The sequence below is a fragment of the Patella vulgata genome, chromosome 6, assembly GCF_932274485.2.
Source record: "Patella vulgata chromosome 6, xgPatVulg1.2, whole genome shotgun sequence".
NCBI lineage: Eukaryota > Metazoa > Mollusca > Gastropoda > Patellidae > Patella > Patella vulgata.
In genome coordinates this window covers 627790-650586 of record NC_065884.2, presented here as the reverse complement: position 1 = coordinate 650586, position 22797 = coordinate 627790, and the positions used below count along the sequence as shown (strand labels likewise).

General features: G+C 37.6%; 1 protein-coding gene and 2 long non-coding RNA genes across 3 annotated transcripts in view; 1 reads left to right on the top strand and 2 right to left on the bottom strand.

The window, feature by feature from the left end:
* Window positions 1–22797, top strand: part of LOC126823980 (sex peptide receptor-like) — a 39750-nt gene that overhangs the window by 14456 nt on the left and 2497 nt on the right. The gene's annotated exons all lie outside the window — the stretch shown is intronic.
* Window positions 5212–10279, bottom strand: LOC126823985 (uncharacterized). The gene is made up of 3 exons (XR_007681423.1): window positions 10152–10279; window positions 8076–8273; window positions 5212–5351 (listed from the first exon to the last, which is right to left on the bottom strand). It is a non-coding gene; the product is annotated as an uncharacterized LOC126823985 (long non-coding RNA).
* Window positions 18179–22781, bottom strand: LOC126823978 (uncharacterized). The gene is made up of 3 exons (XR_007681402.1): window positions 22654–22781; window positions 20922–21033; window positions 18179–18999 (listed from the first exon to the last, which is right to left on the bottom strand). It is a non-coding gene; the product is annotated as an uncharacterized LOC126823978 (long non-coding RNA).

Sequence of the window (22797 nt, the reverse complement as noted above, 5' to 3'; positions counted from 1 at the left end):
AAGTAATGATAAATACATTCTGAAAAATTGACCTTCCCACAATAAAGCTAAATTGACAGACATTCAGTTACAACAAGAGTGGTATTGAGCCTTTAAAAGAAAGCCCAATCATGCTATGTCTTAATAAAAAGACAAATAGTCATAGACAGAAGCTTATCTGAAAGGATTTTGATCAAATTTCATGACATACAATGCCTTCAAGAATCTGAGCTCTATCGTGTTCACAAGCTTTTACGGACACGTAATATATCTCTAGAACAGGAAGCCCGTCAATGATAAAAATTAAACTGTGGTCCAATCAGTGATGTAATAAGGTGATTACCCTTCTACTCTTTCATTCCTAACTTCCTATTAATATTGACTGTACTCTAGATCTTTCTACACAACCATTTATTGTAAAGTGCATATAAAACTTTCTACACAACCATTTATTAACATTGGTTGTACAATGCAGATCAATCTATATAACTTGTGGGGTTTTTTTTGCCAGGACGTCGAGTTCCACATTATTTTTCCTCGCGAGTTTTTTGGTCATGTTCCTATCGTTAAAAAGGCTCTTATATATTTTCGGAAAACTTATTGCTAATTGTATAATAATATTCTAAAATTAATATCTTATGCATTTGTGAAAGAAGGGCGCTATACCAAATTACGTAATAATGTGACACTCTCCTGGTCACGGATGATCAAATAACTCTGGAGCACTTTGTTGGTTAAATATGTTTTATAACTTTATAACATCCATAATACAACGGTTATATAAAGGAAACTACACACACAGCTATGACACTAAATATAAGCTAAATAGACGTTCTCTATCCCATAGCTTGGGTTTTGAAGCGGTGTTTCCCAGCCTCTCAGCCGAAGAGTCTCTTGTAACGTCTTTCTTGAGAATACGAAATGATGCCTAAAGAAACTTAAACCTGGCATGTTCTTTATAAAGAGGATACGTGCATGCATACACCTTTATCCGATTGTTGAGCTGCACAGAAGATACCCTAAATCTCAACACAGTGTCATTTTAATTACACCCAGGAGGGCGTGTCTAACGCATGGGGTTACCGTATTTGGATTATTAGGCTATGACGTCATTGCCCGATTTTAATCTACCAGACATATCCTTGTTAGCCTAGTTCTTGTTGTCACTGGTTCTAGCTAACGACTTCAATACATTAACCAGAGCATCTTTTAGAGAACTTAAATAACCTCTACAGTATATTGATCCTAGGGTATTACATAATAATAATAAGAATAATAATATTAATAATAATACCAAACATCTATCAGCTGGACCTCCTGCTTTAACTTGATTTAACTTTATTACGACGAAGGGAGATGTCGCACCCTCTCCTCAAATCACAGTCATTTTAACACCGTGTTTTATGGTAACATTTTGATATACAAGATTTTTTTTTTATATTTTTACCAATTTTAATTTTTATTACTGAATTAAATCAACCTGGCCCAATCTAATTAAAATACTGATCTATATTTCGTTTCGTTTTATTTTATACTTTCGATGGCCTACACTACATGAAGATCTCTGACCAGTTGTTTTGAGAGGTCGCGTCAGAGGTCATACGAGCGGCTTTTGATCCTATGACGTCAGACATTTGATTAACTAATCAGCATTGATGTTTCTAGTGGATTACCCACAGTTCCTTGCACCTCACGCCAAAAGATCGCCGTAACAGACCGTTCATTGGCTAATCCCTCACACCATCCAGAACGAGGGTTATATAACAACTCTTCCAGATCCTAGTGTAGTAAAGACAAGTAAAACGAAATTTTGAACTATAAAAAACGAAACAAAATAGGATCTGTGTTTTAACCAGATTGAACCTGTCCATACTATCATGTGACCAACAAAAACCCGTTTTATAACTATATTACTGTACAATATTTGATGTTTGTGGACATTTTTTCAATGTTCGTTGAAAATATTTAACTTCCACTATCTATATTCTATACAATATTTGACTTCCGGTACATTATATACAATATTTACTGCGACCAGGATAAGAATTATTTTACTGTAAAATGTAAGTCATGTTCCACTATATTCTGGCTGTAACAGTTAATGTTTATAGATATAAGTCAGGTTCCACTATATTTTGCTGTAACAGTTAATGTTTATTTATATTAGTCACGTTCCACTATATCCTGGTTGTAACAGTTAATATTTACTGTTTTATACCCGTCACCTCCACTTCACACATAACCAGATATTCTGTTGTTTTGGATATCCTGATAAACCTGCCCACTGTTTTCTCATCACATTCAAATGTTCTCACGGTACATCCAAACACTCCTGGTATAAATATACAGAGTTTAGAAGTTTGATTACCGACAGTTGGATCTGTATCATATACCATTACAGTCACATCAGACAACCGTTCACCAACATCTGAAATAAATACAAAAAACAACTCCAGATTGGGGCTTCACGAGAGAACAGTTGAGGTGGGTTGACGAGATGGGACTCCAAGAGAGACCCAGCCATGATATGAGAGAATTGTTGATGTGGGTTGACTCGGTACCCGGCCGACCTCCGTGACCTGTTTTCATTTAGAATCTTTTCCCAACAACCAAGTGTTTATCGAACCTGTGCTGCGTCATTTTAATAAAATTTTACATTTGTCTATGTTTTTACTTATCATCATTTTGTTGGTTGCCATGATGGTCGTGGAGTTTGATTCAACTATACGTCGATGCAATCTGAAGGTTATGCTGAAGGTTGTCATGGATCTGAAGGTCGTCATTGTGGTCACGTAGTTTGATTCAACTATAAGTCGATGCAATCTGAAGGTTATGCTGAAGGTTGTCGTGAATCTGAAGGTCGTCATTGTGGTCACGTAGTTTGATTCAACTATAAGTCGATGCAATCTGAAGGTTATGCTGAAGGTTGTCATGGATCTGAAGGTCGTCATTGTGGTCACGTAGTTTGATTCAACTACAGGTCGATGCTATCTGAAGGTTGTCATGATCCTCGCGTAAATTGAAGAGATGAAATCGGGTTTAACGTCCTGCAGTGATTGGGTAAATGAAGATTGATAAGTCCGAAAGATCTGAAGAATTTTATAAAAACTTACAATCTTTCATATCATATCTGTTAGATATAGTTATACTTGTAATGTCATACATCCATCCCAGATCTACTTGCCACCATGGACTGACGTCACCGTGATTAGTGTGTTGACAACTATCCGTCCCAATTATGTTGCCATCTTTATTTCCGTCCACGGCCTTACTAGACGGTTGATATATTGAGCTTTGTGTGGTTGGTTTTCCTAAAGCAATGTTGTCACCCCCTGAAAAAAAATTTGAAACGGTCAAATAGTCTGTTGAAGATGAATATAACTGCTCTATTTCTAGAATATGTACAGGTAAGGTCAAGGAAGGACAGAATAAAAAGTTCGGTATAGTTATCACTCAATCAGGCATCAGTTGGGTTAAATATGTTCTGTTCAATTGTATCGTTGCCTCACCACAGAATATCCAGTTTGTTTTCGATAGCCTTCCACTTGTATAAAGGAACTAGATCTCTATTCTTTGGTACCTAGAAATGGATCGCAGCTCATATAATGATGCAATTTGACTGTATATAAATTGATTTACGTTTAATCGTTTCTGTTTTTACTCTAATTTCTAATCAGCTATGTTCGGCGAATTACGCGAAGGGTCTGGATTGAATGGAAGTCTTTGGAGGCTCGTTATTCCAGTCTACACTGGTAATATTCTCCTACATGAGATATGTTTAGCCTCGTTCATCTAGTAGCTTCATGCAACTGGCACTCGAAAGCATTCTGGTACACGATTCGTGTGCCAATTTTAGAATTTTAATTTTGTCTTAAATATCGGATATGTGAAGCCCTACTTTTCACAGTAAGATCACAATATCAATGTTGATTTAAAGACTTGGCCCCTTTAACAGTACTTGCGGCATTGACGACCGACCCACTGATATTGACGACCATCCCACTGATATTGACGACCATTTCCGCTGATATTTGATACATACACAACGGAGGGAGTGACCACAATATATTTTCATAATGTTGTCATATAAATGTGCAATTAAAAAATGTATGTCTTACCTGGTTATTTTATATAAATGTATGTAATATGTCTGATCTTACCTGGTAATTTCTTACAGTCATATCTTTTATTACAGGTGTCACTCGTTTCATTCACTAAAATAAAGTCAAATATTATTGATTCAATTCTGTGACAGTTTTTAAAGGAGCTGAATCTCTCATATTTGGACATAGAAATTGACACAAATGGGTCGCAACGCATATAATAATGTTATATGAATGTATATAAACTGATTTACATTTAATCGTTTCTGTTTTACTCTAATTTTAAATCAGTTATGTTCGGTAAAATACGCCAGAAGTCTCAATCGAATGACAATCTCTAGCATCTGGTTATTCTAGTCTACATAGTATTTATTGCGCATGCTCTCCAGATATTAATATGCCGTCACCTTTTGACATGACTTGTGGATTATGTATAGCCTGGTTGTTCAAGTCCCTTGTTAAAAATGGGCCTGAAAGGCATTATGGTACACGCATTATGGTAAAATGTTTATTTTGTCTTAAATAATGGATATCAGAAGCCCCTCTTTCCCGGTAAGATCACAACATCAATGTTGATTTAAATTGACAAATAATTCGTGCTTTCAATGTGGAAGACTTTGGAGGATGAAAATGAGTTAGAGCCTTAGCTGCTTTAATTATACAAAACTGTGATCAATATATATACAGATCTGATCACATAGAGAATTACACTGTCTGGATAATCCCAAGAATTTAATGGATGCCGCGTTCAACCACTGTTTCCCATATCAAAGATGAACTGATCAAAAATAAACACGACAAATGTTTAACCACTCAATGTATTCAACCCAAGCCCCCCTTTATGTCACCCACGCCTCCCGTCATTTCACCCCCCCCCCCTTCATTAAACAAAGCCTTAATTTATTCCACCCACGCCTCAAACACATCCACAGTATACATGTTACCATCGCACAATCCTAGTCGAATACTTAACAGGGTTACTCCACAAAAGATCTAGAATACTTACCTGGTATACCGTATATTTCAACTCCACAAAAGGTCTAGAATACTTACCTGGTATACCATATATTTCAACTCCACAAAGAGTTAAGAAATTTGACTTTTCGATAGAAATCTTCACAAATCTTCCATGGACGCCCTCGTTACACCTGATGATGTTTTTGCCTGTATTGTAATCAACCACTGAAGCACAACAATTACCTTCTGAAGAGTTGTTTACCGTTGGATCAGAATCGTAGACTTCGTAATTAACGTCATGGAGGCGTTCAGCTGGAAAGAAATGTAACTAACAACATTATTCAATGGAATTAAACATAAGCAACAACTTGGAATACAGCTTGAATAAAGATATATTCATGTCGGAGTTTACATGGAAACTATTCCATGTTTACTATCAATAAACAGTCCCGTCGTTATAAACGGACATAAATCATGATTACTTACAATAAACAGTCACGTCGTTATAAACGGACATAAAACATGATTACTTACAATAAACCGTCACGTCGTTATAAACAGACATAAATCATGATTACTTACATTAAATAGTCACGTCGTTATAAACAATCATTCGTCGTTATAAACGGGCATAAATCATGATTACTAACGATGTACAAATGCCGTAGAAATAAGACAAACAATCTTATTGGAAACAGTAAGCGTGATTTCTACAAAACGTCTCTGCTCGAAAACAGGAACAACCCTTGTGAAATGTACAAATTAACTAATCGTCTCCTAAATTTTGTCTCAGATGAAAATCTGCCAAATCGACATATTAGGAACAGACAAAATAATCATTCGGGTGAGAACGTATATAATGGCACGACTCTTTTTTTTTATAAACAATATTTTTATTCAGGATGTCTGAATGGGATTGGGGAACAGGCTTAGCCTATTAAAACCCCTCTCTCTAAATAATTTATATAAATAATATTAATGCAAATGGGTGTATAAACATATTTGAAATGGCAAACACGTACATATTATATAAAAATAATAAAATGGATGAAAATGTGCAGTATATATAGTAGTTAATAATTATACATATACAAGGATAGTAAGATTTTTTTAATAATAAGCAACATTAGAGAGAGACAAGCCAAAATCATATTATAATAGATGGTAAAATACTCTTTGAATGGCACTGCTCTAAATGACTAAAATAAATTCCCCCTAGAACCAAATGAAAAAATTAAAAATCTGATTCTAAAATCCTCATCAAAATCTTGTAAGTTCGATCTGCTGATTCCAACCTGGTGAATAAAACATTGTATTGATGAGTTTGTGCCTGTCATTGCTCATATTGTTAATACATCTCTTAAACTTGGTCATGTGTCATCCGTCTTAAAGTCTGCAATAATAAACTCCCTCCTAAAAACGCCAAATCTTGATGCAGCTTTCGATACTATCGACCAGTCCTTTCTGATTAACCATCTGGCATTAACCATCTGGTCGTACGCAATCAGTTAAAAAACAAATGAGTACCAATCATCTCCCACTTTACTATAAACAATGGAGTACCACAGGGTTCCACTCTTGGCCCTGTTTTATTTTTATTTAGTCCGTCCACCTTGATAATATTAATATTGGCGATGTTAAAGTAAATCCGATCGAATCTATAAAGAATTTAGGAGTCTTGTTTTACAGTAACTGTCAATTCAGAACTTATATTAACTTAAAGGGTAGGAAAATAAATTTCCACTTATATAATATTGGAAAATTACGTCCATTTATTGACATAGACATTGCTAAACTGCTGGTTCATGGCTTTGTTTTATTGAATTTGGATTACTGTAATTCTCTTCTGTTCAATTTACCTGCCTTCCAAATCAACAAACTACAAAAACACCAAAACCGAGCAGAATGGATCGTAACTAAAACTAAACCATGTGAACATATTTCTCCTGCGCTTAAACCAACACACTGGCTCCTGGTAAGAGTTAAACGTTATTGCTTACGATACTCTGAAAAAATCGATTGACTCTCATAAATATCCCCAAGAAATTATTACACCGTACCTCCACTCGCTTCCACTTCGCTCCCAGAATAAAAACCTTCTCGTATGGCCTCAAGTGAAAACTACAAGCAGTGAGAGGGCTTTCGCGTGTAGTGTTCCAATATTATGGAACAAACTATCAAAAAAGACTACCAACTCTAAAACATGTTATCTTTTAAGGAATCTCTTAAGATTTAACTCTTCAAATCTGTTTACCAGTAATGTCAATAACTATTTTGTTAAGTGGTGTTTGTTTTCAATTTCGGACATTTATTCTGTTCGGCCCTTCAATGTTTTTAAGTGTTTATCGTGTCATAGTTAATTCATCTTTTAAAAGTATGTATGTATATCGCGCTCTTGAACAACTCGTTGTTGGATATTCACAGCTTTATAAATAGATTAGTATTATTTTTTATTATTGATAACAGTCCAACTGGTGTGGTTTCGATTCCCCGGTTGTACGTGACAAGGAGTATGATCGCCTTTCTAACCTCCTGGGTTTTCTCCGAGTCCTCTGTTTTTGCCCACTACTAAAGACCCCTATGTGCAAGCGAATTACTGAAATGACCTGGTTTGTGTCGAGTGGACGTTAAAGTCCATTGCTCTCTCTCTCTTTAAAGGGACAATAACACTCTTGCTGGCTTGACAGCTCCAGAAAATAAATAATAGCCTTATTCTAAGTATTAGATGTTTATGTGTCCTACCTGTGTAAATTATCCATTACATCCTATTTTACTTGTCCAGAGGGTTCGAAAATATTTTTAAATCCAAGTCACATTTAAAAAGGTTTACGTTAGGCTTTTCAAATCATTTAGTTGAATTTTTCCAATTTTTTAAATTAGGTGTGTTAAAATGAAAATTGTATCATCAATTGGAATATTGTAAAATAGTACAATTTGTTGACTAGAATAAAGATTGGGACATATTAATCAGTTACAGCAAGAGTGGTATTGAGCCTTTAACTACCATAAAGGCCAACATACAATATCTATACTTACGGTATTCAGCCTCGTTATACACCAGTATAAAACGAATTAGAAATGTTTCCATTAAATCAACAAGGAACCAGGGTTGATAATCTTCTGTATGTGTTTGAAAACAGGTATTTGGGTCGTTATCTAAAGCTGCTGACAATGGTTGTAGACTACCAACAGAGCTTGTTGATGACGGTTTTAGACTGGCAACATTGCTCCCATCTGTAAGTATAGACCATCATATAATAATAACGAATTTATATAGCGCCTCTCCTCAAGATATGTTCTACTCCATGGCGCTCAGCTGCACTATCAAGTTTGGTATTCAAAATTAAATAATAATATTAATAATAATAATAACAATCACGTAGAACTGTTCTAATCGATGGTGTTGAGCCGCACTACCACATTTAATATTAACAATTCAATAAAATAATAATAATAATGATATTTGTATTGCGCAACTATTCAGTCCACTAGGGAATGCACTAGGCGCTAGAAAAGGTTCAAACTTTGGAGTGTTAATGATAGTGACTAAAAAACCAAGTTTTCACTTTGGATTTAAAACATGACACAGATTCACATTGTCGGATAAGTGAGTCTTCAATCATAATGTAAAAGACTCTGATGTTCTGGCTTCCTTTAATGTTGCTGGGATGTGTGCTGCAAGTGACACAGTCCTTTAATGTTGCTATGATGTGTGCTGCAAGTGACACAGTCCTGTAATTTTGCTGGGATGTGTGCTGCAAGTGACACAGTCCTGTAATGTTGCTGGGATGTGTGCTGCAAGTGACACAGTCCTTTAATGTTGCTGGGATGTGTGCTGCAAGTGACACAGCCCTTTGATGTTGCTGTGATGTGTGCTGGGATGTGTGCTGGGGTGTGTGCTGGGATGTGTGCTGCAAGTGACGCCGCCTTTTCACCACAAGAAACTTTTAAAGTTTTTGATGTAGACCGAGTTGTTCTTTCTCCACTTTTGAATTTATGTACAATTTAATATGTAAACAGCTTTGATATTGGTCGGTGGCTAGGCCAACTATTCTACGTTTTAATATAAACTGGCCTTTAATCGCTTGTTCTGTCCTTTTCTTTACATTGGTGGTGTTCCACCGGGGAGCCATTGGGCAGAAATGTCAAATCTAAGAGATAATTAGAGAGGTTCCGCAACCAGTACGAAGTACGAAGTTCGAACTACGAACACGGCGTCGTACTTCGTACTTCGTTTTTGGCAGATTCGTTTCCGCCAAAATGCGAAGTCCGAAGTACGATCTTAAGTTCCACGGTTGTTCACTTGAAACAAGGAATAACACTGTTTAGTTTGGTTAAATAAAACATATCAAATCAAATCAAATTTTAGTCCTCAAGAAGCTCATTGCAATTTCTTTTACTTTTCATCAAATTCGAGATGATTCGATCTCATCGCCGACTGTCCAGAAAAAAAAAAAATTTCACAGCCCGAAAATTTGCCCAAAATCAGAACAATTGCCGACCACTTTGACGCTGATCAACCTTCTACTGAAGTGTAAATGTTCAATCTTTCTATAAAACCGCAAAAAATACGAATTTCATCCACAAATTAGCGAGAAAATCACGATGTCGTACTTCGCTTTTTAACCACGAACTTTTCCCGATTTCTTCGTAGAAAATGGACGAACCGAACGCCGCTTATGTCAATGACATCACACGAAGTGATGACGTCTGCACATAAACACTTCGTAGTTAGGCAAGAAATTGAACAGTCATGGATTAACTCTGAGGAAACAGTTTGTTTTATTTTGAATGGCTAATTCTGGTCAAGTATCGAGGTTACCATGGTAATGATAAAAGGTGAAATAATTACTAGATAATACTTTACAATAGAGGGGGGGGGGGCGGGCAGAGATTACAAGGGTGGGTATAGAATGTGGGTCTTTGGGAACCACTGCTGCAAAGAGAACAATCCTTCCGTCGGATTGAACGAAGATTATGTTCAGATACGATGGAGTCGTAATAGAAAATAAAACAACATAATAACTTAGCCTACCTGTAATGACCATAAAAACAATATAATAACTTAGCCTAACTGTAATCACCATGAAACAACATAATAACTTAGCCTACCTGTATTCACCATGAAAACATTCATTCCAGGGTCGGGGTCACTTCCCAGTTCTTCAACATTTCTGGTATAAAGATGACATTCCTTTCTTTGTCGATGAAAGGCAAAAGCTACACAATGTGGTTCAAATTTACAAGCCGAGGCGCACATCAATTTTGAATCTTTCGACATTATTTCAAGTGCTGAGTATGGTAGCACGTTTTTAACAATACGCTTAAATCCCAACCAATAATCGGGACATAAACAATTTAAATTGTTCATCTGGTATCCAATGACAAGAATTGTCAAAAGAATATGAAGTTCTGGAAACATGTTGTAAATTTATGTAAATTAATTGTTTTAGCTCTTCATGAAGTATGCAGCCACTCTGCTGTAGAACACACCGATATTACTGTAAAATATATTAAGTCTATTCGAGGTACGTGATACTGTAAAATATATTAAGTCTATTCGAGGTACGTGATACTGTAAAATATATTAAGTCTATTCGAGGTACGTGATACTATTTATTATTGACTGGTGTTCACACCATTGACGAGCCTGGGGTCAACACCATTGACAAGCTTGTTGGATCGGAGTGTTTAATCTTTGCTTGGTTGCTGGAGAATTAAAGAAGAACACATTGAATGGTTGTTTTATCTTTTCTTGGTTGCTAGGGAATTAAAAGGCTATAGGCTGTATAAATGATGGGTGAGAGAATAGGATATATGATTACACAATAGGAAGGTAAAAACATTCAATCACTCAATTTATCTCCATCTTGACTACATGGTAGATCTGAAAAAAAATATACCAAAATATACTGAGCGCCATAGAAAACGCATCACTTTTTTTTCCCAAATAGTTTAGTACTAGGTGGTTTTGTATGTATAATATTATGCAATACTATGAACTATTGTTTCACACAATGCTCCCAAACGCAAAAAATATCGGCCCGTGTGCAAAAAAATATTGCACGAGATGCACATGAAAAACCCAATATTCACGTGCAGCATTGTGTGTGAGCCCTTTAAAAGCATGTTTTCAACTTAATGTGCAGTACATCAACTGTAAAACGTCAATCTGTCGTAATTTGTTGTTGGACGTGTGAAGGAATCGAGCTAGAGATGCCGAGACTTACTGAAAATCAACGGAATGAAGCCATGGGAATGTCCAGGGCTGGCATGTCTACACGTGCTATTGCCAGACACTTCAATTGTCATCAGTCCACTATTGTAAGGTTGGCGGAACGTGTTCGAGTTACTGGATCAACACGTGACCGTCAACGTCCTGGTCCACAACGCGTTACAAGCCAGGCTCAAGACCGCGACATCCGGGTCACTCATCTGCGTGACAGATTCCGCTCAGCAACTCGAACAGGTGCAGCAGTCGTCGGAAGACAAGGACCAGTAAGTGGCAACACCGTAAGAAGTCGTCTAAGAGAAGTAGGACTCAGTGCACGACGACCTTATGTTTGAGCTATCGTCAGGGATCATCACCGTCAGCGGCGTTTGATATGGGCTCAAGGACACCAGACATGGAGAAGAGTAGACTGGCAAAGTGTGCTCTTCAGTGATGAGAGTCGCTTTCATCTTTATCACGCTGATGTCCGTCAACGTGTTGGAGACGTCTTGGGGAACGTCTTGCAGACTGCTGCGTCTTCGAAACGGATCGATGGGGTGGGGGAAGTGTAATGGTGTGGGGAGGTTTCACATTTCATCACCGCACTGCCCTACACATTTGCAGGGGTCGCGTTAATGCTGTAGCCTACCGTGATGATGGCCCGTGGAGGACACACGCGCTACTGACATCTGTGTCGTACTTTTGGTTTTGACCCCTCTGACTTTGTACCCTTGATTACAGATTAAACATCCATAAGTGTACAAATGTGTTGTTATTGATGTGTTCCCATTTGAATATTGTTCACAATAAGAAGCAAAATAAATAAGATATGTTTACAGGATCATTTTGTTATACGAAAAACTAAGTGATGTGTTTTCAATGGCGCTCAGTATATAAAATAATATATTAAACATAATAAATGTCAGTGTATCATTATATAATGGATAAAAGAGTTTTGATACTGTCAGTTTTTGTAAATCATTTATTTAATATGGCCAGGGTTTCTTATTTGATATGATGAATTTGGGATGGAAAGAGATTTCAGAGGATTTTCGGGAAACTTTGTTTTTCGTTACCTTTTCTTCTAGAACATTAGTGATATTATTATGTTGTGAAAGGCTGGTGTTGGCCTAAACAGTCTAACGTGATTTCCCCTATTTTATTTAATTTCTGTAAGAACATCGTGACAAAGGAGTGCAATAATAAGGAAGAAAGCGCCTACTTGCCTGACACGAGTTCCTTCTCTTATCAGTTATTGTTAAACCTAATTTCATTTCCGTAACTACATCGTGACAAATTTAAAGCATTGTACTTGTAAAATTGAAACGTTCCCACTTACTTGGCGCCTCCATGTCATCACCATCCCGCTATAAGAATCCCTCTATGACTGGTTCAACCCGCTACAAGAATCGTTCTATGACTGACTCAACCCGCTACAAGAATCTTTCTATCACAGGTTCAACCCACTACAAGAATCTTTCTATCACTGGTTCAACCCGCTACAAGAATCTTTCTATGACTGACTCAACCCGCTACAAGAATCTTTCTATCACAGGTTCAACCCACTACAAGAATCTTTCTATCACTGGTTCAACCCGCTACAAGAATCTTTCTATGACTGGCTTAGCCTGATGTATTTATATTTATACGATATGTAGCTAATCTCATACAAGACTTTTCTCTATTGAAAAGCAAGGCAAATAAACAAGACTTGATTTCTCTTAATTCAATTCTCGCATCTCAACTGAAAATACAAGTATTTCGAATTAAAATCGGTCGGATATGACAAGAGGAGAGAACAAAAGATTTTTATCTTCAAAAAAATTCCTCGAACATCTTTGATGGAGGAGAAGCAATTATAGTTTCTATGGTTTTATTTTATGCCTTATGAATTTTATCGATTTTATTAATTTAATTATTGATCTTAAAGCGTTAGATCAATTCATGGCTCGATTGAAATATGTTCGATGCATGTTTGCCAAGAAAACAACAACCCGGGAACAATAGCGTGATGTAACGACAGGAGTTCGGAGTATTATTTAATTTAATTGATTAATTCACCTTAAGACTTCGATCACTAGATGTAAACATGGAGGGGGTGGGGGTGGATGGTTGAATGGTTAGCGTGCGCGCGCTGTATCATAAAGTCTGTCATGATTGAGTCGACTGGCGTGGTTTCGAATCCCCGGTTGTACGTGACAAGGAGTAGGGTCGCCTGTTCAACCTCGTGGGTTTTCTCCGGATCCTCCGGTTTCCCCCCACTGCTAAAGACCCCTATGCGCAAGCGAATTGTTGAAATAAAATTAAAACATATGTTAGTCCAGAAATGACCTAGTTTGTGTCGAGTAGACGTTAAACCCCATTTCTCTCTCTCTCTCTCTCTCTCTCTCTCTGTAAAAATGGTAAACTTTTGTATAGGCGTGAAAATAAGCCGTTGCCATGCAAGATAACGCAAGAGATATGGATAGGGCACTAGCTGAAAAGGCGATTTTTCGTACAATTAGTGTCCATAATCGAGGACTTTACTTTCCGACATACATCAATATCAAAAAGAACCTAGATCTTTGGATATAAAGATATATTTTAAGTTTCATCAAAATCAGACAAAAATTGTATCCTCTAGATGGTCCACAACCTTGATATTATATCCTTGTACACGAAATGGCAATTTTGTCAGGCAGTTTCGGTCCGAATTTCACGAAATTCAAACTCAATCGTCCTTATAAATATATTTTTAAAATCGCGACCTCTCTAGGGTCTTCTCAAGCTAACAACGTGAATTTTTGTACAATCAGGGGTTATAATCCATGAAGTTACGGTTTGGTGCATGTCAATATCGAAAGGAACCGAGATGATTTGTATATAAACCTATATTTCAAGTTTCGTAGAGCCGCATTACAAAATAGTATACATGTACATTATTTTGGTTATGGCAGTCATTCAGGGCGTATAACAATGGAACGGTTTATTTGGTATTAGTGTGTATGACAGATGTGTGTATGACAGATGTGTGTATGACAGATGTGAAATGTGGTAGAACCGAATTACAAAATAGTATACTAATAGTATCATGAATACACGTGTTGTATGTACTCGAGTAGTATCATGAATACACGTGTTGTATGTGTTCGAGTAGTATCATGGATACACGTGTTGTATGTGTTCTAGCAGTATCATGGATACACGTGTTGTTTGTACTCGAGCAGTATCATGGATACACGTGTTGTATGTGTTCGAGTAGTATCATGGATACACGTGTTGTATGTGTTCTAGCAGTATCATGGATACACGTGTTGTTTGTACTCGAGCAGTATCATGGATACACGTGTTGTATGTGTTCTAGCAGTATCATGGATACACGTGTTGTTTGTACTCGAGCAGTATCATGGATACACGTGTTGTATGTGTTCGAGTAGTATCATGGATACACGTGTTGTATGTGTTCTAGCAGTATCATGGATACACGTGTTGTTTGTACTCGAACAGTATCATGGATACACGTGTTGTATGTACTCGAGCAGTATTATAGATACACGTGTTGTATGTGTTCGAGTAGTATCATGGATACACGTGTTGTATGTGTTCGAGTAGTATTATGGATACACGTGTTGTATGCACTCGAGCAGTATCATGGATACACGTGTTGTATGTGTTCGGGCAGTATCATAGATACACGTGTTGTATGTGTTCGAGCAGTATCATGGATACACGTGTTGTATGTGTTCGAGCAGTATCATGCATACACGTGTTGTATGTGTTCTAGCAGTATCATGGATACACGTGTTGTATGTGTTCGAGAAGTATCATGGATACACGTGTTGTATGTGTTCGAGCAGTATCATGGATACACGTGTTGTATGTGTTCGAGTAGTATCATAGATACACGTGTTGTATGTGTTCGAGTAGTATCACGGATACACGTGTTTCTATGTACTCGAGCAGTATTATAGATACACGTGTTGTATGTGTTCTAGCAGTACCATGGATACACGTGTTGTATGTGTTCGAGCAGTATCATGCTAAAACATGTGTATATCTTGATGATGGCTGGAAGTGGCGATTACACACTGTCCTTGTAGTACTGGCCGTCCATTCTGCCACAACTTTCGTGCAGCTCTGTCCTGTGATTGGATGTTATCTAATCCTCCACACACCATGCAGGAAATTAAAGCAGTACATTAGGACGTTAAAACTCATTTCATTTATTAACATAATAACGAAGTTGATCGACAACCCTGTATTTGCGGAACAGGGTGGATTTGATAAAATTTGCATATTTTCATAATTTCGTCTACAATACTTAATACTTTGTCCAAGATGAAATACACACATACTGTCTCAAACCACAATTACACAATGAATTTGTTTACATAAAACTTTAAGTCATATAGTGCTGATCGATCATTACATCTGCAATTCCGAAAGTCACTGGGATAGGTATAAAATTTGATTATTCGCCCAACTGATGCTGAGTCAGGTCGCGTGGTTTTGATTCCCCTGTTGTACGTGACAAGAATTAGGGTCGCCTGTCCAACCTCGTGCATTTTCTCCGGGTACTCCCACTGCTAAAGACCCCTACACACAAGCGAATTAATGAAATATTGAAATAACCTGGTTTGTGTCAAGTGGACATTAAACTTTCTCTCCAAGCTGGGTGCGTTAGGTTGATCTTGTGTTATAATTGAGAAATGAAATGAAATGGGGGCTTACCATCCTACTGTTCTGCTCCGACTGGGCTAATGAAGACGGGCATACGCCATTCAGTGTGCTATGAGGGAAATTTTGCCAGAGCCGCGGCACTATGGCCTACACTAATATCGAATTCCAACTGCAGGGATCTAACGCTCGACCTCCAGACCTGGAAGCCAGCGTCTTACCCACTTCGCCACGTGACTTCCTTATAATTGAGACACCTTGACCTTGTCTTGTAACATTTGATATTAATTTATATAAAAGATGATAAATCTCTTTGATCTAATATTCTGTTAAACGGAAATCATGGCCGTCTGAAAAGCTCTGTCTGTTTTCTAAGTATTGTAATAGTATTTACAATTGACCTACAAGTAGTGAGAGTGTCTGGCTGCTTATGTATGATAATTTGTGTATGACAATGACTGAGACAGGTGATTTATGACCAGGATTGAGATCTTCAGATGAAATCGCAAAATCAAAATTGAAAACAAGCAAGAAGTGAGATCAAATCTTGTAGTAATATACTATTCAAAAAAAGTAGGGGATATTTGATTTTGGGGGCATAATACTAAAATATGCAAATGACTACGAAAAAAGTCACTATAGAACCTAACAGAAGAAACATTTCCAGTTACATGTGACGCCCAAACGCACCAATAGCTACCGCATGGAATGCAGGTGATGCTTGGGATCATCATGGGGGTCCAACCCAAGATTTGCACGACTCTGACTTTGAATGTTACAGTCATTGTGGCATTAAATTCCAGGGTGGAAACATCAGTTTAATTGTTTTAGTGACCAGAAAACAAATTTTGATATGCGTCGGCTTACCCAAAATGAAAGGTTACGTGCCCTTGGCATGCTACAGATCGGCACAACACAGGCGGTTGTGGCGCGGACGATGAATGTTTCTCAGTCTGTCATAAGCAGGCTATGGTCCAGATACCGTGATACACAATCTGTACAGGACAGACCACGCTCAGGTCGACCAAGGGCGACAACTCAAGCCCAGGATCGATTTATCCGTACCTTGGCCTTGAGAAATCGTGTCATCACAGCAAATCAGATCAGCGCTCGTCTTCAAACAGACACTGGTGTGAGAGTGAGTGGCCAGACGATTCGGAATCGACTGCATAGGGGTCACCTTCGCGCCCGACGTCCTCGCGTGATCCCTTGTTTGAGAGATCATCACATTCAGGCAAGACGTCGTTGGTGTAGGGATCGTCAACACTGGGATAATCGACGCTGGAGCAATGTGATGTTTTCAGATGAGTCAAGGTTCACTGTTGATTTTTTGGACAGACGTAGGAGGGTGTGGCGTCGTCGAAACGAGCGCTTCCAAGACGTTAACGTCATCAGACATGATCGATTTGGGGGTGGTTCTGTTTTGGTGTGGGGAGGCATCACTGTTGCTGGAAGAACGGCTTTACATGTTGTTGCAGGGCGTGTTACAGGCCAGTACTACCGGGACAACATCTTGGCAGTCCATGTTGTGCCGTTCGCACGACGTCATGGCCGCCGTTTCATCTTCCAGGATGACAACGCAAGATGTCACAGGGCCAGGATCGTTACAGGTTACCTCCAACAACAGAACATCACCACATTACCTTGGCCAGCACTGAGTCCCGACCTCTCCCCCATCGAGCATGTCTGGGACATGCTTGGACAGAGGTTACGTCAACGTCAACAACGTCCTGCCAATGTCCAAGAACTTGCTGCTGCGTTGCAACATGAATGGGACAATCTGGACCAAAATGACCTTAGACGTCTCATTAGGAGTATGCCACGTCGGATCAATGCTTGTTTGGCAAACAGAGGAGGATTTACCCGTTACTGACTTGGTTGTGATGCTGTGGTAACTTTGCTGTTTGACCCCGGGTATTATTTTACCCTTATAATGGTATGTGAACTTCATTTCATTTTGTCATTTGTTTCTTCGTCAGTTTCATTAGGTGACTTTAATAACACTTAAAAATCAAATATCCCCTACTTTTTTTGAATAGTATATTTGCCATGCCTTTAAATTGTAAGTCCTGATATGTATTTTAAGTCATGGGTTGGTATAATGTGACACCTGTCTAACATCCTTGAATTTCACCCCCCCCCCCCAAACTTTTAAAAACTTCATCCAAGCAAATCACTCAGATAATAAAGATGTCATGTTAATCCCGAACTGACCTGGTTACGGTCAAGTGGACATTAAACCCTGTTTTATTTGAACAAGAAAGACAGCTAGTAAAAACCCTTTTTTTTATTTTTCATGATTATAATCAAAAACAAACCACAATATCACCACTCACACAAAAACATCTACAGCATTGTCATTTATTTTCTGTGGTGTATCGTATTATTAATGCTAGATTCCCACTGGCGTGCGATATGTTACGATATGAGATTCCCACTGGCGTGCGATATGTTACGATATGAGATTCCCACTGGCGTGCGATATGTTACGATATGACTGTCCCTATTGAGTCCACGATCTGGTACGTGCAGATACGTTCGGATACATGTACCTTTTGATACGATCAACACGACTGCTACAACTGACCTCAATTATATGATAAGACCTGATAGGATCACCATGATTACTCCACGATTAAAACCGTGATTTCAATCGCAGCACGAATCGTGGGAACCTAGCATTTTTTTTGTGTGTAGTGCGGTCCTCCTGCACTTACTATTAGTGTTTATACAATTACATAATAAGACTTGATTATAGAATCACCATGATTACTCCATGATTAAAACCACGATGTCAATCACAGCACGCATGGGAACTTAGCATAATATAGAAACCATAGAGTATATACATAAAACAATTAATATAGAAATCTGTCTCAGTGTTTATACATGTAACCAGGATAACACAATTTGTCTATTTTAAAGTTTTTCACATCAGTGTCCATGCATCCAACCTTTTGTTGCTTGTAAACAGTTTTTAATTTCTACTTCATAATAACAATGGGGATTCATCTTGGATTTTTTTTGGGCGATTATGGCTTGGAAATTTTTCTCTTTTTTTTTCAAAGCCTTTGAATGTCCGCTTGATTCTGCCTAAAAATAGAAAACGGAAACATTGTTCAGATAATAAAATTTGAGACGTTTATTGTTGACTATTACTGCCTGTTTACATCACTAGTATTTACAATTGGTACAGGAGTGAGGGGTGGGGGGGAATACGAGATATACTGAGATGTCTACTTCTCTGCTTCTACAATTGCAGAGTGAGGGGGGGGGGGGAAGGAGGGAGATGGTAGTCTAGGGGGATGATGTTAACCTCAAAACCTCAAAACAATAGTTTATAACACTTGTAGCCAGAATAAAGAACTGCAAGAGAGAGAGAGAAAGAGAGAGAGGGAGAGAGAGATGGGGTTTCACATTAGTTTTCTACAGGTCCTCCGGTTTGCTTCTACTGCTAAACAGGCAAATTATTGAAATAAAATTGTATCATATATTAGTTGTGAAATGAACAAGTTTATGTTACTGGAGCACCCATGTACAGAGAAAACCTATTTGGTTGTATCTACAGGTTGTAACTACAGGTAGACACAGAACAGAGGGTTGAATCTACAGGTAAACACAGAAGTGAGGCAGAGGGTTGAATTTTGATCGGCATGAAAATTACTATGGATATCACAATGTCTAGTTTTTACTGTCAAGGAGTGGAGAATAGTGCTGGCACGATATATCGTTGAATCAATACTAGTATTAAATAGTGAGATGTCGAATTGATGTATCACAATTCTTTTTTATGTTTTTTTGATGCTTCAGTCAGTAACTTGTCACTCTTAATTATCCATACCACACATTATCCACAAACACTCTTAAAAATTCTCAACTAGCCCGACAGAAATTCAGATAGCCTAAACGGTGGAAAAAAGTAGGACGTTAATAAACCCCATTTTATTCGTGACTAGACTAACCGAATTAAAGCAATAGGATGTAATTGATTATGTACATGTATATTGTGTGCAATCAAAACAGTTAATTCTGCCTGTTACAAATCTTTCTCTTAGCATCAAATTTTATAAATACTATTAATTAGACATTTATTCACATGTCAAGACCACATTTAAGTTTCTAGACAATTGGATTGAACAACTGGTCAACCACTTTTCAATAAGTTAATTAATTTAATAATGGATAATCGAGACATGGGTAGCAATTAAAATTGAGAGAGAGAGAGAGAAATGGGGTTTAACGTCCACTCGACACAAACTAGGTCATTTCGGGACTAACATATGGTTTAATTTTATTTCAATAATTCGCTTGCGCATAGGGGTCTTTAGCAGTGGGAGGAAACCGGAGGACCCGGAGAAAACCCACGAGGTTGGACAGGCGACCCTACTCCTTGTCACGTACAACCGGGGATTCGAAACCACGCCAGTCGACTCAATGACAGACTTTATGATACAGCGCGCGCACGCTAACCATTCAGCCATCCAACCCCCCAATTAAAATTGAGACTATACAATTCTTCAAATAGTCATAACTTCACTCAGAATGAAGTTATTGACTGAAATTTGCCATATAGTCACTTTTCATTATCTATTTTTAAATATGGTCAGAACTCCTAATCTTAGATAATGTATCTTTAATAAACAGTGTTTAAATCTAAGCACGACAAACATCTGAGATGACTGAGTCCTTTAAATTAAATAATTGTCATCTTTGTCTTATCTGGGGGTGAGGGTAGGTGGATGGCCGAATGGTTAGCGTGCGCGTGCTGTATCATAAGGTCTGTCATTGAGTCAACTGGTGTGGTTTCGAATCCCCAGTTGTACATGACAAGGAGTAGGGTCGCCTGTCGAACCTTGTGAGTTTTCTCTGGGTCCTACAGTTTCCTCCCACTGCTAAAGACCCCTAAACACAAGCGAATTATACTTTGAACCATGTGTTAGTCCCGAAATGACCTAGTTTATGTCAAGTGGACTTTAAACCCCATTTCTCCCTCTCTCTCTCTCTCTTTTTCTTACCCTTGTTAAATAAGGATTGTCAAGGATTTCAAGATTTCGTCTTTCCACCATCATTTCTTTAAAAGCTTTCTTCTTCATAGCTGGAGTAATGGGTGGATGGATTCGATTTTTACTGAAAAACAAATTAAAAATTATAGCAGAGTTGTAACGTGTTATGTTATGTCAATAATGTTGAACAAAAAATGCCAGAAAGAAAAGCATTTTTTGTAATTTATTACAAATGATTAGATTTCATTCTCAACATTTTTTAGAATTTTAGCACTGCTACAGGTAGCTGTGAACATTTCTGAATGTAGACTTTTGGTTATGTCTGAAGCCAATTCTTGGCAGTGGGTCCCGAAGTCCCACTCATTTTAATTCTTATTTCTTCATTAGAAAACAATTTTTTCTGCTTTTTATCGTGTGTTATTATTTTTTTTCAATTGGACACACACAGTTTTTTTATGAATAATCTCAATTAACTAGACGCACGCGATATAAACAATAATATTTTACGGGAATTCTTACTTTGATTTCTCATTTTACGATACGTTTACTTACACGTATTTTTCTTTTATTGACAATACTTGGGAAATACACAGAATTAATTTTGTTCAGATTGAATACTGATATAATTACTCGAAATTGTCATGTCTTGCAACATGAGTTGTACTACTTGATTCCCTAGTTCCGGTTTATTAGTCCCAATTCATAGAGTTATGTCCCTGTATTATATATTATAATGAATTGAGTCTGGGTAGTTCGAGAAGAAAATATCACACGGAGAATTTACTTTTGCTTAAAAAAATTTATTTGATATTTCATACACATTGAAAGTGTTGAGAGATGTGGATAAATCTTCGTGTCAATATCCAAAATGACATTCATATTAATGATTCAAAGTTACTGCTAATCAAAAACGTTATATTTTAATTTTTGATTAGCAACAGACAAAATATGTATCGCAAATTGCGCTGCAATACTGGATGTCGGCAGCCCTGGCTATGATCACAATTTTGCCTGGACAGTGGCGCTACGACCTACTCATATTTCGAATTCCAGCTGTCAAGGGTCATTTTACATTTTTGAAAGTGCATCACAATGTGTACACAACGGAAACTCAGTTTTTCCTCCTGTTCGATCGACCATACTTAGTCCCTTGCCAGGCCCCACGTCTTGCACCACTGACAAGGGACCATGCCCGAAAATCCTCATGAAATTTCTTGGCCAACATCGGGATCGAACAAGCATTATCTTGATTGTGTGTAGTAAGCCAGGAGTTTTGACATTTGAGTCTAAACAATACAGAAAATAGGAACAATGTCATTGTCAGCAAATCTTTACTAATTATGACACGAAAAAACTCCGTAATATAAAATTTTATTGGTTCATGCAATAGGCTGTGATTTTGGTGTGCCTTCATCATAACCTCTATCACTATCAGTGAGTGAGTTTAACAAAAATTTATGTTGAGCCTAGTCACTGTTATATGTGAGACCATTAAGCAGGACTAGCTTGCTCCTGTCTGGGAATTTCACCTCTTTATTGATTAATCAATATGAATATTGTTTAAGTTTGACATGATACAGCCCGAGATGAAACGGTTCTGGGATGAAAGTTGACCTAGCGACTTAATGAACTATTTCTTCATGACATGAATTCAGAATAGGGACTTGAATTGGTGCCTGGGCAAATTTGGCCTAGTTCAGACTCCTTTATGTCATTCTCTGTATATAAGTTAAATTATACCAACCCTTCAAAACGCAGGCCTGGAACACGTATAATATGCCTATAGAAACTCAAAACTTCTGTTAAACGCATTATTCTTGGCTTATTTTCAGACTTTAACTTTCACGTTCCCAAATAACCGGAAAAGCTAAAATTACACACAAAAATT